The 9,345-nt window shown below is 45.2% G+C and overlaps 1 long non-coding RNA gene across 1 annotated transcript in view; it reads left to right on the top strand.

Annotated features, from left to right (window-relative positions):
- The first annotated feature begins 1,610 nt into the window (after positions 1-1,610).
- LOC306642679 overlaps positions 1,611-9,345 on the top strand; it is a 260,148-nt gene continuing 252,413 nt past the window's right edge. Inside the window, exon 1 of the long non-coding RNA XR_013758600.1 lies at positions 1,611-1,824. This is a non-coding gene — a long non-coding RNA (uncharacterized lncRNA). The remainder of the gene's footprint in view (positions 1,825-9,345) is intronic.

Genomic DNA, 9,345 nt, shown 5'->3' with positions numbered 1-9,345 from the left:
GACCCAGGCTCACCTCTGGATCAAGTCTTGAGGAGGGGCCATTGGATGCTACTAGATGTGTGATGTCCTACAAAGGATGCTCCCTGATGCGCACGGCATCCACTCCTTAACACAGACGGACGAGCAAGCAACGTCAATATTTACTCAACCCAGGAGTGTCTTCTGTATTCCTTTAAAAGGGGGAATCCAACTGCAACATAAAGCAGGACACTCACTTGCCAGATTCAACTTACTTTTTTTAAAAAAAATTTTTATTCTAATTAGTTATACAAGACGACAGAATGCATTTTGATGGAAATCAGCTTACATTTACCAGTTGCTTCTTCGGGTCATTTGCAACTAAACTATGAACCCTTGCCTATATTTAGAACTCTGCTAGGAGAATTGTGGGTTGGTTTTAAAAGATACATTTTGTTTCAATTAGACATATGTCTCACATGTCACCTGGCGCTGACAGCAGTCTCTCTAGGTTTTCTTAGCTCCAGAATGAGAAAGGGAGTAAGTCGAAGTTGTCTTTTCTAGTTCCGTTTGGCCTGTCGAGTAGGGTTTGTGTGTTTCATTGCGAAGACAGTTATGCAGAGGGGAAAGTAGTGCGTTTGTTAAGAGGGTGGACCCAGAGCCAGTCTGGACGTGAATCCTGGCTATGCTACTCTCTGGCCTAATGATGAAATTTGGCAGCTGACTAACACTTTCCATGCCTCAGTTTCCTCATCTATGAAGTGGGACTGCTATAGGAAATGTCCCATAGGGTTGCTAGAAGATAAATGGGTTAACAATATCAAGTGCTTGAAATTATGCAGGGAACATCATAAGCATTGAAGATGTATTAGCTTTATTTCAGCTCATGCCATCTTTTTCTGCTTTTAAAGTCACTGTTGGCAAGTAGCAAAAGTCACCGTTGTCAGAGTTATAAACCACGGTTTGATCCACAGCCCCCGCCTCCCACACCCGCAAAACACTGCTTGAGGTAAATTTTTTTTGGTGAATGTTCACAAAATTTTTGTTCTTCCTCGTAAATACTTCCTGCTCCATTGTAGACTTTCTGAGAACGCAGAGACTAATCATTGCTTTTATACTAAGTTTGGCAAAGGTGCGTTTTTGTTTATGTGTTCAAAAGGGGGCTGCAATTCCGTATCCTCAGCCCTCATTCCTGGGTATCCTTGAACTTGTGTCTGGGTTTGGAGTTGTGCTGAGGACTCAGTGGCATCTTGCTTGTGAAGTCCTAGCCCAGCACATTTGGATGCTCCATGGAGATATGTTCCTCTTCTTAGGTCTTCTGACCCATTTCCCAGTCTTGACCAATAACAGCTGTGGCGAGCCTTCCTTGTCCTGCTTCACCAGACGATGGTGACACCAAGGTTGTTGTTTTTCAAACTTGGTGTCAATGGATGAGGAGGAAAGAAATGCACATGATAATATTCACGGATAAAATTAGACCCCTGAGGCTAAGAAATACTTGACTTGTGGTCCATGCTCCAGAACTGTGTCCACAGTGAATTTTTTCTTTGCCAATCTGTTGATTCAAGACGTTATCACATGAGATGGCAGGTGGCACCTCACAATGGTACCTGTTAGCCTGATTGGTGTTTGAACTGGGAGGGTCCTTTTGATTCAGTGGGGTCATAGCAAATGAGATCTGCTCATTATTCCTTTTGCCTGTAGCCACTGGATGCCCACCAGAACCGACCCTAGCTGGGGCTGGAAAGCACACAGAGGAAACTCATCAAAAGAAATGGAAATTCAAGTCCTTACCAGTTTTTGACAACTATAGGGGCTGCAGGAAGGACATGCTCCATCCATACTGCTTGGGACTCTGGCTATCAAGTAAGATGGCGGGTTCACAGGGTTCATGGAAAATGGAACTATCTTCTAAAAACTATACTGTCCATCTGTGCTGGGGAAGGTCATCCTTTATAGCAGTTTCTTCTGTTGTGGCTAATTACTGATGCACTAAGCTAATTATTTGTGGACACATAGTCCCTAAGGACCTAGCTTCTAAAAAGCATTTATTCCAGAGTTGTCCTTTCTGCTTCCTGCTTTCCTATGAAAATTCATACTTTGCTTCCCTTACTGGCAAAATGGTGTCCCTTTAAATATAGCTCGGGAACTCCTGCCTGGGCCATCCATTAAGAGCGCGAACACTCAGAGAGCTCCATCTAAGCACTGCCGTTCCCCACTGCAGGACAATGGGCAGATTTCCTGCACCCTGACCTCCCATACATCCTGGCATGTCATTCAAAGGGAGGGTTTTGAATGATCTTGTGTTTCCTCCTGTTCCAAGCTCCAACACATTCCCTGCCTCCTATTGTTCTTCCTGGCCTGGGGAATGCCTTTACACCAGGCCTCCCAAACCAAAGTGACAATGGCTCTGGGAAATCAAGCCAAGGAGGCCAAGAGGAGCCAGATGGCTCTTCCTTTCTCTGGTGCCAAAACTGTGATTCTCGAAACGTAAGACTTTCACACAGATGCTAGAAAATTATTACTCAGGCAAAGAAATTGGCCTTCTATTTAGAAAGAATGTTGGTTATGGTTGGGCTTTTGCAAAGTCTATGCCTTTGTGCTAGGTAAGTGGCTCTAGATAAGGACTATGTGGTTATCTGCCCAGAAGGCCAAAGAAACATTATGACTTCAAAATAGACCCTTGTATATTCTTGGGTGAAGAAACATATTGCTGGATGTATTCGTCCATTTCTGTTACTATAATAAAATACCCAAGACAGGATACTTTATAAAGAAAAGAGATTTGTTTAACTCAACAGTTGTAGAAGTGGGAAGTCCAAACAGCATGGTGCTAACTTTGGTTATGCCTCCCCTGACTGTATCACATCATGGCAGATGGCACAGTTGGAGTGCATGTGTGAGAGAGGTCACATGGTCAGGAAGCCAGAGTTGGGGGAGTGACCAGTCTTGCTGGTACTAGGAACTGAACCCAGGCCCAGGGACACTAAACCACTGAGTCACATCTCCAACCCATTTTATTCATTATATTTTTTATTTCAAGAAGGGTCTCACTAAGTTTCTTAGGGCCTTATAAGTTGTCGAGGCTGGTTTTGAACTTGTGATCCTCCTGCCTCTGTCTTCCAATTTTTTTTTTTTTTTTTTAATAGTAGTTTACTCTCCTGAGAACAAACCGGGGTCCCATGAGAAGCACTTAATCCCATCCAAGGACAGTGCCCTCCCACTAAGCTCCACTCTTGACGCTCACTCCCCTCAGTACCGCCACACTGAGGACCAAGACTCCCACACATGAACCTTTGGGGGCAAACCACATCTAGACCGTAGCAGTGGGCATGCTTTCTCAAGTACTGAGGAACACGGCTCCGAACATGAACTGTCTGCTCAGTCAGAGACAAAGAGGAGTGGCCTATCCAAAAAGCTCTTTAAACGTCTGGTGAGAGACAGGAATCATCTTTGCATATATGTTTGCATGTATGTGTTAAAATGCTTTTACTCGGGAAGTGATAACAGCTGCCCCTAGGAAATTATTCCCAGTGAGAGCTGGGAATTTCCCACTTCCACGTTTTACATTAAGGTTTCTGGTACAAAAGGAATGATTGTATTCAACTTCAGTTTATACTAAAACCTTCCAGGAAAATTGCAAGGTTTGTTTCCCCAACTTGTATACAGGCAGGGCGATTTTGACTGAGGAAAAGGTAAAGGCCCATGAGAAACATTCCAGAATCAATAACCATCTCCCAGAAGACAATCAGGAAGGGCTGGGTTATAGCTCGGGATAGAGCACTTGCTTAGCATGCTCAAGGCCCTCGGTCCAATCCGGTACTGCAAAAACATAAAAATAAGAAAGAAGATGCTCAAGTAACTGCTCTAAAGAGTAGAAGTGAAGCAGAAAAATGCAGCGTGTACTGACTATAAGGAAATCTGGAGAATTAGCTTTGTCTTACTAGAGAAGTCCTAGCATAGAAATGAGGAGAATATACGTTAGAGGTCAGCAACTTTTCTGTAAGGGACCAATAGATGGTACTAAATGTTTTAGATTTGTTGGGTCAGAGTCTCTGTCCAAACTACTTAGCTCTACTTTGTAGCAGAAGTGCAACCATAAATGATGTGTCAAAGGACAAATGTGACTGAGCTCCAGTAAGATTTTATTTGTGAACACTGAAATATAAATTTCATCTAATTTTTTTGTATCATTAAATATTATTCTTTCCTTAACTTTTCAACAATTTAAAAATATATAAACCATTCTTACAATATAGGTTATACAAAAAACAGGCAGTGGTCTGGGATGGTAGTTTGTCTACCCCCAGTGTGACAATAAACTGGTGTAAAGCAATATCAGCTACCAGATCCAAAGACCTCAAGATGGGAATTCTTCTTTAGATGAGTGTGTTGTTATCAAGACATACATAAAGCTTACATTGTATGAAACCATGGAAGTAGCATTTAAAGACTGGAAAAAAGGCCAAAAGTTACCACTTATATCCACATTCCATCTCCCGTCAGGCATGCGCGCGAGCACCTGGCTTCAGACCATGTGTGGTCCTTTGTAGTGGTTCTCAAGGTATGGTCCCTGGACCAGCATCTCTTGGGAATTCATTAGGAATTCACGTTCTCAACCTTCAGCCTAACCCACTGGGTCAGAAACTCTGTGGGAGGGGGGACACAGCAACCTCTATTTTAATAAATCCTCTGAATGATTCTCATGAACTCTCAAGTTTAAGAACCACTGAAGTAGGAATGAATGGAGTAACTCAGGCCAGGATGTTAACTGTACCTCTGCCATCTTTCAGCCTGATGATGCTGAGCATCAGCCTCTGCTTCTCATAAATAAACTGGGGATGAGAAAGGAATCAAGGGAAAAAGCTATAGTTATGAATTGCCTATGGCCACTTCTGCTTTATAAAGGAGATATTATCATTCAAATAAAAGAGAAAAATAACCTCTAGGCCTCTTTAATTCATTGACCTTGGCTAGAGAAAAGGAGAGAGGAAAGATTGAAATTTCAAAAGTTATGTACTCAGAGTGATACCGTCACTGTCCTGAAGGTACTCATGGATAGATGGGAGAGACCTAGAACAAGGAGAAGAGCCAAACTGGAGTTGGGAGGTACAGAGTGGGTGATCCTGCAGATGGAGAGGTGGAGAGCCACGGAGTGTCCTGAGATGGTGGGAGTCTCCAAAGATGGTTGAAATTCCAGATAGCGGGTAGGGCGGTCCAAAGACTTGGAAAATGGGGTGCTTAATGCCCAATTTAATAAAGCTGGTAAATTTGACCTTGTACCATTTCAAGGTCAAGTCTCTTTATTGTCTGAAAACGTCAGTGAAGACGGCTTTCAGCACAAAGCTACTGGGTGAATGTACAGGGAAGGACATCACAGAGGAGAGTCACATTCCAGGTTCTTGGCCACAGCTGCTAGGGAAACAGGAGAGCTGTACGAGGAAACAGACAGGGTAAAAACTGAGCTAGAGGTCTCTTGAGAATTCCAGCTCCTGACAACTTGCTGGAATCTTGACCTTCCCATCAAATTTAAGATGAAAGGCCAATTGTACTTCAGTGCTAAGCAAAAAAGTGACCTCAGCTGACCTTGGCTAGAGAAAAGGAGGAGAAAGACTGAAATTTCAAAAGTTGTGCACCTACAGTGCTATCTACAACGTAGGCAGCTGCAGGAAGCAGAGTAGAAAGTGCACATGAACCAATGAACAGTGGCACACAGAATCTGGCTCTTAGAAGATCTTCAACAGATGGTAATTATGATTGGTATAGTGGTTGTTATTGAATCTACTATTTCTTAAATTGCCAAGTGTGTCCATTTTGATAAGGAATTCCATTTTTTAGACTGAATATTTTGATGGAAAATCCTGTTCCCTCTAGGCCAAGTGTCTCTCTTAGTTAATTAAGATCATAGAGGGCTCCTTGGATCAAGATATGATCATAACCCAGGGGAACCACTTGCCTGGGGGCAACTGGACTGAAACCTCCTGAGGAAATCATTCTCCTACTTGCACTGAGCTTGAGAAAGGCCAATGTAATGTCATGAAAGTGTCCCCAAACTATGGGCTAAATCTGGCCCATGGCATTGCTAAGAACAATTCATATATTTAAAGCTTGTTTTAAAAAAAAAAAATGTCACCACAAAGCCAAACCAAGGAATATTTGACAGAGATTACATATGGCCAACATAGCCCAAAATATTCACTATCTTGTTTTTTATAGAAAGTTTGCAGAGTCCTGACTTGGACCATAGTGGCTATCAGACCCCATAGTTGGGGAGAGGGAGATCTCAGGGGTTTGTGTGTGTGACAAACACCCAGAGAAGCTCCACATCCAGGGACAAACCTGGTATTTAAACCTGGTCTTGGGTTTAGTCCCAGGAAGGACTGGGAAGCACGTTATTCTGTTCCTTTCTTGAGACCCCCACAGCACAAGGCCCAAGGAGGAGAAAGGAGTCCAGGTCTCAGGGTTAAGGTTGATATGAACTCTGCAGCCCCAGGAGGGAGCCTCTGGCAGGGACAGTTGGCTCAGCCTGTGGAGGAGCAGGAGTGAGGCAACCTGGGGACGAGAGTGCCGACTGTAAGCACGGCCAGAGGTGGGTCCAAGGTCTGAGTGTAGGAGAGGATTCCCAAGAGAGTCTGGTGCTGGAGTCTGAGGCTGGTCCCACAAGGCAGGCTGAGCAGACAGGTCACTTCCTAAGGAAGCCTGAGTTTGGGATCAGTATAATCCTACAATAGTCCATTCGAGGCACCGTGTGGATGTCCTCTACCCTGCCTTCTGTCACTGCCTCGCTGAGCTGTTGGGGGAAAGGGCAGCACCTGCCCAGGCTCTCCTTCCCACACACGGCCAGGGGACTTTTCCAATTGCCACATCAGCATGTTTGAATTCAGGGTAAGACAGAATGTGGGGTGGGAATCTAGATTCCACATCTGATGCTTTGTTTTGAATCCTTTTTTCTCCCTCTTTCCTTGTTGGCATAGGGGACACCTGTGGAGTGGAATTTGAATAGAGGTACATTCCTTTTAGGGGGAAAATCCTGATGCCGGCCTGGCCTGAGGCTGAGCTCTTAGGCCAAAGCATCCAGGTTCTGGGTGGCTGTGCTGACTCAGCAGTCCTGCCTGTCCTGGAGCACTTCAGAAAGTCACTTGATGGCCCCCAACATGCTCTTGGTGGCCAGGTAAGGGACTACCCAGGGCCTCTTGAGGTGCAGATCCAGCATGGGTGATGGGGACTGCAGGACTGGGTAGTCAGGTGGGACTGAGCAGGGTGGAGATGCCACAACCACACAAGGGTGGGGCTGCCTGGAGGTGCCACCTGCTGCCAGGGTCCAAGGGCTGTTATCTCCTGGCATTTTGCAGAATAAGAGAAGTCAAGTTAGGGAAAGGTTGTTTTGAGCTCTCTAACAAAAAGGACCTTGTCTCTTTGGTTTCCTGCTGAATTCCCACTGCCCATCACAGCGTGTGCCTCGTGGAAGATGCTCGGATGTCTGTTGACATTGGCCACATTGGAAACCCTATTTTAAAAGAGAAACCAGCTTTTTAATAAAGAAGGGCCAAATCACTCCCTAGGCAGTGGTTAGTTCAACAATCTATTCTAGAAATTCTTTCTAAACCCAGTCATTAGATGATCCTGAGCCCCTGCTGTTGTTTGACCCTGTGGTAGAGTCAGAGGAATGGAGTAGACTCAGGTAGCTACACTGCAGGTCGGTGGATCATGGACCGTGGTTCAGGTGAGCTCTCACCTCCACCACATGCCACTCAGGCCTGAGTTCAGGATCAGCCCTCTTGATCCCTGTTGGGGCAGCTGAATTGACAAGAGTGTGATCTTTGTTGGGGGGAAGGGGTACTGGGGATTGAACCCAGGGACACTTGGCCACTGAGCCACATCCCCAGTCCTATTTTGTGTATTATTTAGAGACAGGGTCTCACTGAGTCGCTTAGCACCTCACTTTTGCAGAGGCTGGCTTTGAACTCACCATCCTCCTGCCTCAGCCTTCTGAGCCACTGGGATTACAGGTGTGCACCACCATGCCTGGCAACAAGAGTGTGATATCCTGAAGTTAGAGGGACCTGTGTTCAAATCCTGGCTCTGCCCCTTCCTAGGGCTAGGACCTTAGCATGTTATTTTAAAACTCTTGGCTTTAAGTTTTGATCTGTGGAATGGAGATGATAATGGCATCTATCTCCGTGTATGGTTATGAGGAGGAAATGAAATGCTGGGCATCGTTTCAGATTCCACTTATCATGTACATGGCTTCCTAGAGGAGTTCCTGGACAGACCAGAGTTAGATTTTAGCTGTTATCATTGTCATTACCATTATTACTTTATTTTTTATTTTGCTGTACTAGGGATTGAACCCCGGCCTCGCTCATGCTAGGCAAGCATTGTACCACTGAACTACACTCCCAGGTCAATTTTTAGTGATTGTTATGGAATTTTTTCCTTCTGTACCAGGAATGCTGCCTGGCTCCCCAGTGATGCTTTAAGGCTCAGCCCAGAGGAGGAGCACGGCTACTCCTTTGAACGCAGCACTGTGGGTCACTTCCCGCCTCAGGACAGCCTCTTGTGTTTCCACTGGAGCCTGTGCCCACAGCTGTCCTTATATTATTGTCAATTTTAGGTCTGCCTCTTCTCCAGACGGAGAGACCCTTGGAGTCAGGGCCCTTTCTATTTATTCCGTTGTCTCCCAGGTTACATGATTTCGATGGTGTTAGGAGCTAAATAAATGAAGGTAAAAGTAGTATTCCAACACGTAAGACATAGGGTTGTAACAGATAATTGGGTTTACTTGAGGTCAGAACAAAAGAAGACATGTACTGGCTCTTGTGGTACAAGTTCAGAGGAGAAGGAGGACAATTTGGCCAGCGGAGGAGAAAGTCTCTATGTGGCATTCATTCCTCATACAGTGTGATCACCTGAGTCTTCCCAAGTTCATACGTTGAAACAACCCCCAAGGTGGGTGATAGTGATACCGCCGTTTACTGGTGACGAGTTCTGCTTCCTCAGGTGTTGAAGTGTAACATCAGAGGAGCAGCCAAGGCAAGCACAGGAAGCAGGTTCTATGTAAAGGTAATAATACAGACTTCTCCCGGGAGGGAGAAGGGGGCCAAGGCTGATGTTCTTAAGTCCCCAGAAGTGAGCACACCCTACATCTTTTATAGGTTAGGGTCTCTTTTGTTCTCCAGTTCTCTCCTCCCTTATCTCCCCTTCCTGCCTATGTGACTAGGCCTGGTTTTGCAGGTGAGATGTAAAAAGTGAGAAGCGGATGGGGCAAGGGGAGGGCCAAAGTGATTCAGCCAGGCAAGGGCCCAGGGGGCATTAATTAGCAGCTCCTTGATAAAGGCAGGTAAATTTGGTAATTAGTGGGCTCTGGGGATCCTTGACATTCCATTC

Source organism: Sciurus vulgaris (genome assembly GCF_902686455.1).
Source record: "Sciurus vulgaris genome assembly, chromosome: 13".
Classification (NCBI taxonomy): Eukaryota; Metazoa; Chordata; class Mammalia; order Rodentia; family Sciuridae; genus Sciurus; species Sciurus vulgaris.
Note: the sequence above shows the minus strand (reverse complement) of the source record. Positions and strands in the feature narration are given on the sequence as shown.